This window comes from Gopherus flavomarginatus, chromosome 7 (genome assembly GCF_025201925.1).
Source record: "Gopherus flavomarginatus isolate rGopFla2 chromosome 7, rGopFla2.mat.asm, whole genome shotgun sequence".
Taxonomy (NCBI): Eukaryota; Metazoa; Chordata; order Testudines; family Testudinidae; genus Gopherus; species Gopherus flavomarginatus.
The window spans coordinates 43,826,863-43,841,064 of NC_066623.1; the positions used below are offsets into that span (position 1 = coordinate 43,826,863).

The 14,202-nt window shown below is 51.6% G+C and overlaps 1 protein-coding gene across 1 annotated transcript in view; it reads right to left on the reverse strand.

The window, feature by feature from the left end:
- The window catches only part of LOC127055901 (zinc finger protein 558-like), a 508,571-nt gene that overhangs the window by 163,414 nt on the left and 330,955 nt on the right, over positions 1-14,202 (reverse strand). The window lies entirely within an intron of this gene.

A 14,202-nucleotide genomic window follows, 5' to 3' on the forward strand; every position in this document is an offset into this window, starting at 1 on the left:
ACTCTAAGCTGATCTTAACCCTTTCAATGCCCTTACAAACTTAGATGCTTCTCACCACCGGCCGGCTGGTGGCTTTTCAGCCAGGCTCTCCCCTTTCATCAGCGCTTCAGTTGCTTGGTGTGGGGGTGTCTGTAGATGTAGGTGGACGAGAGAGACAAAGCATGGCAAATGTCTCTGCTTTTATCATGTCCTTTCTTCCCTCTTGGCTTTGCTCCCCCTTCAGAGTCAGGTGAGCATCACTGCGTCTCTCCAAGCAAGTCTGAGCAATTCCCCTGGGGTGTCCTCTTGCAGGTAAGTGATTGCACTGTAGCTCCCTTGCTGAACAATGGCTGTTGATGGGTTGTTTGACACCCTGTCCGGGTGTTGGTTACTTTCCTTGCTGTTGTCACTGGGGAGCTAATATTTGGCTGACTCCCCCACCTTACAGCATAGTGATAACCACACTGCACAATTCTCATAACTTCATATGCATGAATGGTAAACATCTATGGGTAGAGAAATGACTTTCAGCAGATCATATCCTTTCCCCTGATAACTTACAAGGCATGCTCTGTATATAAGATCACGATTATATGAAAATGAGGAATACGGGGGTTACAGCACACTCCCCCAAAGGTACAGAATGTCACACTGAGATTCTATTTTCATTTGTTATGTAACAGCATTAAAGAGATCCAGTGACTGACCAATGGCATTTTCAAGTGCTAAAATAGCAAGCGCTGTTGGTCTCTCATTGGCCATCAGCGACTGAAGATACGGTTTAATGAGCCAGAGCTTCGAGGCGAGGGTGGATCTGTCCACTGCCTTCCGTTGCGCTGCTGGGCACCAAGTCCCTGGCGGTCAATATGTGAAGCTGGGAGAAGAGAGTGGGGTGGCAAGCGTTGGTAGAACTTTTGCCACCAGGGTCTAGCTGTCTAATTTCCTCTTCGTACTGCTGGGCCCCCGTTGCCTTCAGGTAACACAGGAACTAAGGCAGGAATAGGGTGAGGAAGCAAGTAAAGCCGAGCAAGGAAGGCAAAAGTTAATCTTATCTTCATGGGCAGCTCGCAATGACGTCCTTTTTCTGTGCCACAGCTGACAACAACATCCCAGACAGAAAAGTAACAGGCCAAAAAGAAACCTAGCAGCTGCTGAAACAGTTCAGTTGGGAGCGTGCTAGACTAACAGGCTCTTCTATCCTCCTTTATGCACGAGCGGGATGTTTTCTGAGAGTGCAGCAGTTCCTTTAACTGCCACGAGTCCCTCATTTCAGGCTATGCAGCAGGAAAAGACAGCATGGGCTTCTGCACGGAGCTGGCCCACCTGACCTTTCATTCTTCTCTTGCTCTTTGTCAGCAAGGAGAAGAAAAAGAAGCTCTCCCTCAAGCTGGAGTCACACTGGCGAGGTAAGGACGACTTCCTGAATGCTGGCTCCAGTCCTCTACCCTGCCAGCTGACCTATCGAGGGGCTACCACCACATTCTCTAGATTTGTCCATCAGTCTGTGCTAGAGTGAGCAGCAACCCAGTAGGTGGAGTTTCTGTAGTGTAGTGGTTATCACATTTGCCTAACATGCAAAAGGTCCCTGGTTGAAAACCAGGCAGAAACATGCTGGCTTCCTTTTCCCAGATCCCCTTGTTATTCAGAAAGGTCACTCCTCCTATTGGCCTGTCCCTGGGATAACTCCAACCCCTGCATGACAGAGGATGCTGACAGCAGTGGAGAAAGCACCTTGGTGTCAGGCTGGAGAACCTAGAGTAGTTAGGCCAGTCACCATTTGGAGGCTTGTGGCTTGGCCGCCTCTGCTGTTGGAGGTTGGACTATAGAGGCTCTCAATTCCTGCTGGGCTCCTTTGCGTGACTGGCCAAAGGAGGAAGTGAGGCAGGAATGGGGCAATAGAGGAAAGTTGAGCTGAGGAAGGCAGGGAAGAAGCTGTGCGGCTAAGTGGGGTTAGTAGAGCACCACCCTTCATTCTGCAAAGCCTGGGGAGGTGTGGTTGGCTGCTGGGAGGTAGAATCCTGTGCCTGCCTCTTGGCTTCCCAGGAGTGGCTACTTGCAGCCCAGGAGAAGAAGGGAGGTTCTGGGTGAAAGGAAAACAAGCAAAGCTGAGTCCAAGTGGAGAATGGCGGCTCCTTTATGGCCAACCTGGGGGCATGACTGATGGTTTTAGAGGTGGAGGCTGGGCTGGCTGTGAGCAACTGGGATCCAGGAAACCCCCACCTGCCCTTCTGAGGGCTGAACCCATGGAGGTGCGGTTGGCTGCTGGGAGACAGACCCCTGTGGCTGGCTGTTGGCATCCCAGGGATGGCTACTTGCAGCCCAGGAGAAGCGGGGTTCTGGGGGGAAGGAAAAGCAGCAATGGTGAGGCTGAGTGGGCTCCTTTCTGGCCGAGATGGTGGACTGTGGTGAGTCTGGGAGTTGCCTGTAAGCCATGAGTGGACGTAGTGCAGTGAAAACTGCTGCTCCATTCTGGCCGACCTGGGGGCGCCATGGATGACTTGGGAGTGGGGGCAGGGCGCTGGCTGTGAGCAAATGGGATCCAGGAAGCCCCAGCCTGCCCCTCCAGGGGCCGAGTCTTCTTCTCTCATGCCATGGGGAGCCCCATCTTAAGCCTGCCCAGCATGTGCAGCGGCTTGAGCATTAAGCCTTCTTGTGTGCATAACTGAACTACGCCCTAGTGTAATAAGGTGTAAAGTTTAGATTGTGAATTTATCTTTAATTTCCATGGTAATTTACTTTGATCTTTTATTCCTACCACTTATAATCCTTAAAAATCCATCTTTCTGTAGTTAATAAATCTGTTTTATGCTCTACTTGAACTGGTGTATTTTGCTTGAAGTTCTTGGGAAATCTCAGCTCCACTACAAGGCTGGTTCATGTACTATTCACAGTGAGGGAGGGGTGGACCCTGTGTAATAAACTCACACTGATCAGGCTTCTGATTAAGGCAAGATGGTATGATCCAGGGGTGCAAGGCTGCAGAGCTGTAGGGGGGGCGACTTTCTATCATTAGTGTTATGAGTGGCTGCAGAAGCATTCATGTAATTCAGTTGGCTGTGTCCCTACCTATGGATGTCTGTGTAAGTGCAATATCTGCCAGAGATTCACAGTTTGTCTCAGCATCACATGTGTGAGAGGGAGCCCAGGTGGTGGGACAAAGGACTCAGGGGTCCCACTGTTCAGTTGCATCCCATAGATCCCATCACAGACTTTCAACAACCACAGCGGGTGCTCACTGAGACAGAGAGAGAGATGCCAAAATAGTGATCTCCAGTGCCAGCAGACATCAAACTATCAGAAATTCTGTGAACAGAGAAGACCCTGCTAGTGGAAAATGTCTTTGAAAAAGGCCTTTCTGTCCCCAGCTGTGGTCGTACAGCGCTCAGTGCTCTGCATTGTGGCCTCTTCCAACACTTGTCAGAAAAAATGACCGGTTTCTTTTGGAAGCATTTGCACTGCAAGGCAGAGGCAGTCTTCTCTGCTTCTTCAAAAGATTGACCAAAAAGTGGGAGGAGTGGACAGATTTGGCCATGCACCACTGGGTGCTGCATCTCTAACCTCTACTTTACCTGGCAAGTGCCTCTGGGACTTTTCTCCCAGCTGCTCCATTTTTCATCAGTGACAATCAAAAGGAAGATGACATGACATCTGTGTGTGGACATCCCCAGCGAATCACAAGGACGTGTGGTGCAGGCTTTTGTGTTGCAGCAATTGCAGTCAAAGCAACCACCATGCCAATGCCAGTCACAGCAGCCTTTTCATCAACTCCAGGCTTGTGATTTGATTCTTTCCAATGTTTCTCTCCAAAGAAGCCTTTTCCTTAGCAAGCAATGACTTGGATACCAAGGGAGGTCTCTTCTGTTTCCTGAAAGACACAGGAAAATGTGAGCAGAGGAGACAAAACCCGTAGACCAAGGTACTACTGGGAGTTGAACCCAGGATCTCCTGTTTACTAGACAGTTGCTTTAGCCACCCAAGCCATGGTGCCTGTCTTGATAAAACACTTGCAACTGTTCCCTTTGATGGTCCAGGACAACACCTGCAAATTCCAAACTACAGACATTCCCCATTTCCCTCAAGACTTGCACGGAAGAACTGGCAGGCCAAGCCAGGATCTTCTGGTTACTAGGAAGACACTTCAGCCAGCTCTTCCCAAAGATTACTATCTAAAGACCTTTAAACAGCCTCTGTAGATGTTCACTGACAAAGAGATGCCAAAATAGGGTTCTCCACTGCCTGCAGCCATCACACTACCAGGAGTTCTGCGCACAGAGAGGCCCCTGCTGGTGGAAAAGGCTTTGATAGAGACTCTTCTGATACCAGCCTGTGCTCATATACTGTTTAGCACTTTGTGTTGTGACTTCAGCATCCACAGATGCCAGTTGAGTTGGGGGACATTTTTCCTGTCTCCACATTTGTCTAATGGCTCCTTTCAACACTTGCCACCAAAAAGACTTGTTTCTTTTGCAAGCAAGGTGCAGCTAGGCAAAGGCAGTCTTCTCCATTTCCTCAGAAGATCACCAAGCTGTGGGGAGAGAAGACACATTCAGCCAAGCTGGATGCTGAATCTCCTCTTTGTTCAGCAGGTGTCTGTGAAGGACATAAATCTCCACCATGTAGAGGGCAAGAATAGGAGTTTATTACACACAGAACTGGCAGAGTGTCACCTTGCTTATTAGGCTCAGAGACACTGTTAATTGATTACAATAGAATATATAGATTTTCCATGGGTGGGGGAAAGAGACGGGGTAGGGAGTTCTAAACTCTTGGATAGGTTTTGCAGCAAGACATGATAAGCACAGTAGCCAAAGGTTAACAGGTTACATAATGTCTCCACCCATGGTCTCAAGTTAGCAAGTTAACATTTCATGAATACTTTGATAAAATGTTATTAGTATAAAATATCTATGCTGAATTCTGATTTGAGGTCCATAGGAAAGGAGCAACTCTTTCATTGTCCTCCAGGTACATTCCTAGGGCTTAAAGCAAAGAAACAGTGAAAATATATGGCAATAAAGATTGTTTTCTGTGTGTCTTAAGGCAAGGCATTGGTCCCTGGGAAGGGAGGTGGAAGGATGCCATATCTTATATTGACATCTGCCAACTTTTCATAAACTCAAGGTTGGATCTCTGGGAAGAACGTCTCCCTACAGAAGAGACTTACACAAAAGGAACAGGGATTCTTTGTTCAATCTGCAACTCTGAATAAGATACAATTCTTTAGTTCTTAGCTCCAACACCTGGCAATTTGCTGACCAAGCCTATCTTAGCAAGCAAGGCTTTCTGTTTACCCAGCTTTCTTTTAGCTGGTCACTATTTGCTATGCTTCTGGTCCCTTGATTATACTCTGGACTTTGGGTCTGGAAGGTGAAAAGAGACAAATTCATATTACAACTAAGCCCCAAATAGTCAACAGCGAGAATGATTCACCACAGGAACAAGCTACCAAGGAAAGTGGTGGAATCTCCATCCCCTGAAGTCATTCAATGAAAACTAGATGCCTTTCCCCCAGAAGTAGCTACTGTGTCATGAAGGAGGCCTGTGATATGCAGGGGGTCAGATTAGATGCTGTAATGGTCTCTTCTGGCCAGAAAGTAGACTAATTTTACAGATACTAGTTTTCGGAAAAACTGAGTGTAGCATTGGGAGCAGCATCTGAAGTTTTACTGTCTAGCCAGCTTACTGCCTAGAACGAACGCTCCTTGAGTGGGGTGATCCACAGGGAGTAGCTCAGACCTCCAAAGGGCCTGGCCAGGGAAATTGATGCTAGCCTTGGTACATGGACGCACACCGCCGAATTAATGTGCTTAGTATGGGCCTGTGTCCTCGACTTTATACAATTTCCAGAGCGTTGCACTGTGGGTATCTGTCCCATAGTTCCCGCAGTCTCCCCTGCCCATTGGAATTCTGGGTTGAGATCTCAATGCCTGATGGGGCAAAAATAGTGTCATGAGTGAGTCTGGGTAAATGTCATCACTCAATCCTTCCTCCATGAAAACAACAGCAGACAATCATTTTGCTCCCTTTTCCCTGGATTGCCCAGGCAGACGCCATAGCTCAGCAACCATGGAGCCCGTTCAGCCTTTTTTCACTGTCACCGTATGTCTTCTTTATAGTGCTGACAGACGTGGTACTGCAGTGCTACACAGCAGCATCCCCTTGCTTTTTGCAAGTTAGCGAAGATGGTTACCAGCCCTACTGTACCGTCTGCTGCTTTGCAAGTTGACAATGACAGTTACCAGTTATACTGCACCATCTGCTGCTGTCATGGGTGCTCCTGGCTGGCCTCGATGGGGTCGGCCACGGGCTTATGGACAAAAATAGGAATGACTCCCCAGGTCATTCTCTTCTTTAAGTTTTGTCTAATGGAGAGTCAGTTCTGCCTAGATTATCAGGCAAGCCTACTAAAGAACCAGAGGGGCAAACGGGCGCTCCGGGTCAGAGCCCTAGAGATCCCGCAGAAATGATGCGCTGCATGCCATTCTAGTGGGTGCCCCTGCAACAACCTACCCATTGCTTCCCTCCTCTCCTACCCCTCCTGGGCTACCATGGCAGTTATCCTCCCATTTGTGTGATGAAGTAATAAAGAATGCAGGAATTTGAAACAACCCTGACTTTATTGCTTCTGCAAGCAGGGATCAAAGGGGGGAGGGGAGCGCAGCCTCCAGCTGCTATGAATGAACCTGGGAGTCATTCCCATCTTTGTCCAGGCACCCCCGGCCGACCTCACCGAGGCCAGTCAGGAGCACTCACGGGACGACGATGATGGATACCTGTCCTACTGTACCGTCTGCCGTCCGCAAGGGAAGGGAAGGGGATGTTGCTGTGTAGTGCTCCAGCACCACATCTGCCAGCAGCATCCAGTAGACATACAGTGACACTGAAAAAAGGTGAGAGAGGATTTTTTTCCCTTTGCTTTCATGGGGGCAGGAGGCGGGGAAACGACATATACTCTGAACAACCCGCGACAATGTTTTTGACCCTTCAGGCTTTGGGAACTCAGCCAAGAATTCAAATGGTTTTTGGAGAGTGCGGGAACTGTGGGATAGCTACAATCCTCAGTCGCCCCTCCCTCCACGAGCGTCCATTTCATTCTTTGACTTTCTGGTACGCTTGTCTCAGTTCCTTAAGTTTCAGCACTGCGTTGAGTCCCTATTGTGGCCTCTGTCCATCATAGCCTTGGAGATTTTTTCAAGTGTTTTGGTATTTCGTCTTTTGGAACGGAGTTCTGATAAAACAGATTCATCTCCCCATACAGAGATCAGCTTCAGTATCTCCCGAACAGTCCATGCTGGAGCTCTTTTTTGATTCTGGGACTGCATAGTCACCTGTGCTGATCAGCGCTCCACGCTGGGCAAACAGGAAATGAAATTCAAAAGTTCACGGGGCTTTTCTTGTCTACCTGGCCAGTGCATCCGAGTTCAGATTGCTGTCCAGAGCAGTCACAATGGTGCACTGTGGGATAGCGCCCAGAGACCAATACCATCAAATTGCAGCCACACTAACCCTAATCTGACATGGCAATACTGATTTCAGCACTACTCGTCATCAAGGAGGAGTACAGATACCGGTATTAAGAGCCCTTTATATCAATATAAAGGGCTTCTTTGTGTGGACGGATGCAGGGTTAATGTGACATAAACTCGTAGTGTTGACTAGGCTAGAGAGAGCAGCAGGTTTCCCCTTTTGTTTCCTGCTTTCGTTTCCTTGACTAGTTTCCCCTCTGCACCAACTTGCTGTATTTGTTTGTGAGTCTGACTAGCTCAGTTGGTAAAGTATCAGACTTTTAATCTGAAGGTTCAAGTCCCTGGTCAGATAATAAACTACTCATTATATCTTAAAAATCTGTCTTTCTGGAGTCTTCTTTGATGTTTTTTCTCTTCAGGATTTTGCCTTTTCTAAGAAGGGCCTTTGTGTGTGGGGGATTGAAGGGGCAACTTCCTGACAGCCCCTCTGTCCTTGCAGGCTGGAGGAATAAAGGCCTCTGGGCATATAGCATGTTCCTCCCCTGCACGCACACACACAAAATATCCCTATGGAATTAGAATCACCTGCTGCCTTCCCCTGTTCTGCTGGATCCCCAAATGAGGATACTCTTCAGCCTAAACCCATGTTCCCTCTTTGCCCAGTGCCCCTCAGTCCCAACCCTCAGTCCCTCCTATGCTCACTGCTCCTCACTCCCAACCAGAGCCTGCTCCTCTTCACCCTTCTCCTCTGTCCCAACCCACAACCCCCTCCTATTCCCAGTGCCCCTCAATCTCAACCCACAGCTCCTTCCTTCCCCCCAGCAGCAGGTGCTTCAGACCTCCTCAGGAAGATTTTCTTGCAAGGTTTCGTGTATGAGTCTTCATGTGGATTTAACAGTATGTTGGGAATATGTTGGGTTTCTTGGCAAAATGATCACTTTTGGCTGGTGTTGGATTCCCAGTCTCCTTGTTATTGGGACAGGAGAAATAAAGTGTTGTTGTCCTTGTTGTGTGAATCGAGGGCAGCAGAACTGTGCTTGGCAGACCCAGATGGAGGGACTCACCCTCAATTCAATAGCACTTGCTAGGCAGGGGACATTGGTTCCAAAGCCAGGTGGGCTGGGGTCTGAGTCCTCATGCTAAAATTTATGTGTTAGACCAACTTTAGGACAGGGTGGCTGTGGAGAGGTGAGTGAGTCCCTAGACAACATAGTGAGTACGGTGCCTTCTTATTTTCCCCCTTTTCCACCCAGGATGGCAGATGAACTCTACAGAGGCACCTCTGGGCTTGCACTGACTAAGGACAACAGCTGTGAGTGGGGTGCAGAGAGGAGAAGGCTCATGTTAAATGACTTTTGGTTGCTGGACTTACGAACCTTAGGGAGAAGGACACTGCCCAGCTTATTTGTGGGTGGGTCTTTTCCTCATAGTTTAGGTTTATGTGTTGGGGCTGCTGACATGACTTCTGCTAACCCTGGGCTTGCATTGCAATGTAGACGTACCCTGAGAGTGCAGCTATACTGAGATAAAATCCCTGTGGCCTGGCTGGCCTGGATGATCTGATTTGGGCTCCCGGGGCTCAGGTTGTGAGGCTAAAAACTGCAGTGTAGACATTTGGGCTCAGACTGGAGCCCAGGCTCGGAGACTCTCACCCCTTGTGGAGTCTCAGAGGCTGGGCTCAAGCCCAAGTGTCTACACTGTAATTTTATTACCCTGTCGCACAAGCCCCACAAGCCTGAATCAGCTGACCCAGGGTTTGAGAATAGTGACTTGGGTGTGCTAATGGCAGTGTAGACATAATGCTAGGCTATGTCCACACTGCAATGAAACATCCAGGGCTGCCCCATGCCAGCTCCGGCTCCTGGGGCTTGGGCCGTGGGGTGGTAAATTTGCAGTGTAGACATCTCAGCTCAGGCTCAATACCGGGGTCTGGGACCCCACAAGGTTGGGAGGGAGTTTAGCAAGCAAAAAAGGTAAAATGGCAGTGGAGTATTACCGTGGACTCAGTGGCATTTCTCCATTGGTCTGTCTGCTTTGGGGCAGGGACAATAACACGTCCTGCTGCTTTTGTTGTTTCAAAGGGTGGTTTAGGATTTTCATTCTCAGACACTGGGCACAAAGCAGGACTCAACCCTCAATGCAAATTAAATGAGCTGCCCACAGATTCTGGCAGCCACAATGAGCATTTGGTGCGAGAGCTCAGACCTGCCCCTGTCTCAGAGGGAGGGGGTCAGCTGCGAGGGGACTGGACCACTGTCCTATCAGCTCTTATCTCCCAAACTTTCAATAACTCTATTATCAGTGGCTCTGAGCATAATTTAAACCATAAGAAAAACCACACTGGGCTAGGCCGAAGGCCCATCTAGCTCTGAATCTTGTCTTCTGACAGTAGCCAATACCATGTACCCCAAAAGCCACTCCCCTAGGGTCCTGAACCCAGGATCTCCTGCTTATAAGACAAGTGCTTTAGCCAGCTAAGACATGCTGCTTCCATCTGGTTCAAACACAGTGTCTGACCACCTTCGGTCGGCAGCTCGTGGCTGGTGTACACACTGCAATGCCACATCTGGTGACAAAACTGCCCTGTTTTGGTGACAAAATAAAACCACTTCGATGAGAGGCCTAGAGCTTTTTGCAGCAAACTTAAAGGGACAGAGTGCCAGTGTAGATGCTGCCGTTCATTATATAACCATAACTGGCCTCCTCCAGTATCCCATAATGCCTGCCGTGAACTCGGCTGCCCTGCATTCTGCTACAGAGCCATGGGACCCTCCCCTTTCATAGCTCCAGTAAGTTTTGACAGCTAAGCCTGCTGCTCTTCTCCGGCAGCCAGGATCAAATCTCTGCCTTGGATGCTGTTCTCTCCTGCCCTGCAAACACAGAGCAGGTGGCAGGAGCTCCTTATAGTGGGGGCGGTTTGGCATTGGCATCTGAACTGTGACAACCCCATGATACCCCTTCCTTCGAGGAGGCTCTTACCTTCTAAACAGGGACGGCTTTTTTCTAGTAAAATCACTACAAGGGAAGGAGAAAACTCAAAAGAGGTTCCTCCTGGCGCTCACGTCCGTGAACCCAAATACTCTCTCAGTCCTCAAAGAGAGACCTGGAGAAGGAGACTTGCTGAAGCAAAGCCCCAAGGGTCTCTGAGGTTTCCCTGGCCCCTCACCCCTGTCCTGCCTGGCTGATGTCAGCATCTCTCTGTGAGGTCACCACCTCCCCACCAGCTTGGACCAATAGTCTGAGGTCCTGCAAAAGGCCTTTGTGATGTCACTGTCACACCCCTCCCTTGCTGTGCCAATGTCCTGCCCCTGGCCTGGACCTTTGGAGGTTTGAGCTACTCCCTGTGGATCACCCCTCTCAAGGAGTGTTCGTTCTAGGCAGCAAGCCAGCTAGACAGGAGAACATCAGACGCTGCTCCCAATGCTACATTCTGTTTTTCAGAAATTAGTCAACTTTATGGCCGGAAGAGACCATTAGAGCATCTAATCTGACCCCCTGCATATCACAGGCCTCCTGTATGACACAAGAGCTACTTTGGGGGCAAAAACATTCCAGAAAGACATCTAGTCTTCATTAAATGACATCAGGAGATGGCGAATCCACCACTTTCCTTGGTAGCTTGTTCCTGTGGTGAATCATCCTCACTGCTGAAATTTTGCGCCCTATTTGTAATATCAATTTCTCTTTTCACTTTTCGGCCATTGGGTCTTGTTATGCCTTTCTCTGCTCGATTAAAGAGCCCTTTAATACCCAGTCTTTTCTTTCCCTGAAGGCACTTCAACACTTCAGTGAAGTCACCTTTCAATCTTCTTTTGATAAGCTAAACAGGTTGAGCTCTTTCACTACTCACTAGAAGGCATTTTTCTCCAGCCCTCAGAACATTTGGTGGCTCTTTGCTGCCCCAGCAGAGCAGTTTGCAGGGACCACTGGAGTGGTTCATGGAATGGCTGGTGGGGTGGAGCGGCTCAGACTCCCTGCTTGCAAGAGGGGCAGTATTGCCTCCTAGAGGCACCCAGGGGGGTGATGTGTAATTGTCCCAGGTCACTTGGTGGGGACCCGAGCCAGTTTTGTATTGCTTTATTGAAGCAGAACCCCTAGATACTGAACCCAGCCCTTGTTTCTGCCAACTCAGAGGGGCAGAAGAGTTACAGGAATTTATCACACAACTCTCCCTGTTCCCATGGGGAGAATCTAGGGAAGGGGGAGTCATTCCTCACCTGTGCTCCCAGAAGAACTGCTAGGACTCCTTCCTGCCAGCTACTCACTCCTGGATTCACCCTCAGCTCCTGGGATCTTTCTGCTCCAAAGGCTCCAGAGGCCTGGGGTTGGGAGGGCGTCACTGCACAGTCTGAAACACAAGGGAGGATTCTGGAATTGAAGGAAGGAGCAAAAAATGGAGAGGAAAGAAACAGAGAGAAAATGCCTCATCTCTCTCCCCTCCCCGTCCCAGCAAGAAATGTTACCAAGGATCAGCGTTAGGGGAAATGGTGCCCTGGGTAAAACTTAGACTTTGGCACTTCCCCATCGCCCCTAGACGATTCCCCTCTCCCTTTACCCCCTAGCTCCGGCACTCCCAACTCTTGTGCCTCCTTCACCACAATTCCTGCCCCCTCCTGTGCCCTAACCCCTACACTGTGTCCCCTTTGCCCTTAACTCCCATACTCCCCTCTTGTGCCACCAACCACTGCCCCCTCCTGAACCCCCTTGACCCCTAACCCCCTGCACCCCTTCCTGTGCCACCAGCCACTGCCCCCTCCTGAATTCCCTTCGCCCCTAACCCCTGCACCCCCTCCTGTGCCACCAGCCACTGCCCCTCTCCTGCACCCCCTTCACCCTAATCCTACACCCCCTCCTGTGCCACCAGCCACTGCCCCTCTCCTCCACATCCTTCACCCCTAACCCCTGCACCCCTTCCTGTGCCACCAACCACTGCCCCCTCCTGAACTTTCTTCACCCCTAACCCCTGCACCCCCTCCTGTGCATCCAGCCACTGACCCTCTCCTGCACCCCCTTCACCCCTAACCCCTGCGCCTCAACCCCTGCCCCTCTCCTGCACCCCCTTCACCCTAATCCCTCCACCCCCTCCTGTGCCACCAGCCACTCCCCCTCTCCTGCACCCCCTTCCCCCCTAACCCCTGCGCCTCAACCCCTGCCCCTCTCCTGCACCCCCTTCACCCCTAACCTCTGCACCCCCTCCTGTGCCACCAGCCATTGACCCTCTCCTGCACCCCCTTCCCCCCTAACCCCTGCGCCTCAACCCCTGCCCCTCTCCTGCACCCCCTTCACCCTAATACCTCCACCCCCTCCTGTGCCACCAGCAACTCCCCCTCTCCTGCACCCCCTTCACCCCTAACCCCTGCAACCCCTCCTGTGCCACCAGCCACTGCCATCTCCTGCACCCCCTTCACCTCTAACCCCTCCACCCCCTCCTGTGCCACCAGCCACTGCCCCTCGCTTGCACCCCCTTCACCCTAATCCCTCCACCCCCTCCTGTGCCACCAGCCACTGACCCTCTCCTGCACCCCCTTCACCCCTAACCCCTGCACCCCTCCTGTGCCACCAGCCACTGCCCCTCGCCTGCACCCCCTTCACCCCTAACCTCTGCAACCCCTCCTGTGCCACAAGCCACTGACCCCCTCCTGCACCCCCTTCACCACTAACCCCTGCGCCTCAACCCCTGCCCCTCTCTTGCACCCCCTTCACCCTAATCCCTCCACCCCTCCTGTGCCACCAGCCACTCCCCCTCTCCTGCACCTCCTTCACCCCTAACCCCTGCACCCCCTCCTGTGCAACCAGCCACTGACCCTCTCCTGCACCCCCTTCACCCCTAACCCCTGCGCCTCAACCCCTGCCCCTCTCCTGCACCCCCTTCACCCTAATCCCTCCACCCCCTCCTGTGCCACCAGCCACTGACCCTCTCCTGCACCCCCTTCACCCCTAACCTCTGCACCCCCTCCTGTGCCACCAGCCACTGACCCTCTCCTGCACCCCCTTCACCCCAATCCCTTCCCCCGCTCTTTTGTCCCCAACCCCTGCGCCCCCTCCTGCACCCACGTGCGGACAGTGATCTGTGTGCATGGAGCAACTAGCATTGCTCCTCCCTGGGATGCTGCTCCTCCGGGTACCCCTAGGTGCTGTGGGGGTGGGGAGATGAGAAGTGACGTCATCCGAGCTCCCTGCATCCAGGTCACTTTCCTCAGCTGGGCTGCATAAGGGGAGGGCAGAGAACAGCAGCTTCTGATGCTCCCCTCACAGCACAGCCCAGGTGGGGAAAGTGACCAGGACGCATGGAGCACATAGTGTTGCTCCTCACTCCCCCCAACCCTCTAAGGGCCCATGGAGGAGCATTGGGGCAGGGGAGAGCAGCGAGCACCTTTGCACTGCCACACGGTGCCCTTTGATCCCCTGGAGCCTTGGGTGGCTGCTGGGGGCCCCACCCCTAGTGCCGGCCAGGCTCCCCAGCACAAGCAGCAGAAAACACAGGGAGACTGGCCCCACACTGAGCAGCGGTAGCCTGGGCGGCAAGTAATGGAGGTCGGGGGGGCTCAGTCTCCCCAAACCTTGCATCACCAAGGGGACAGTGGGGCCCATGACTGGGACCTCAGCCAAATTAAGCCACCCTGCAAAAGTCTCCCCTATGTCAGCCCCAGGGCTGGAGGAGCTCCCACACCCTGCTACAGCCCAGGGGCTGCAGCAGGGGTATGGAGCTTCGCTGGTCTCAGGGCAGCAGCGGGGTAGGGGTAAAGGAGTGACAGGG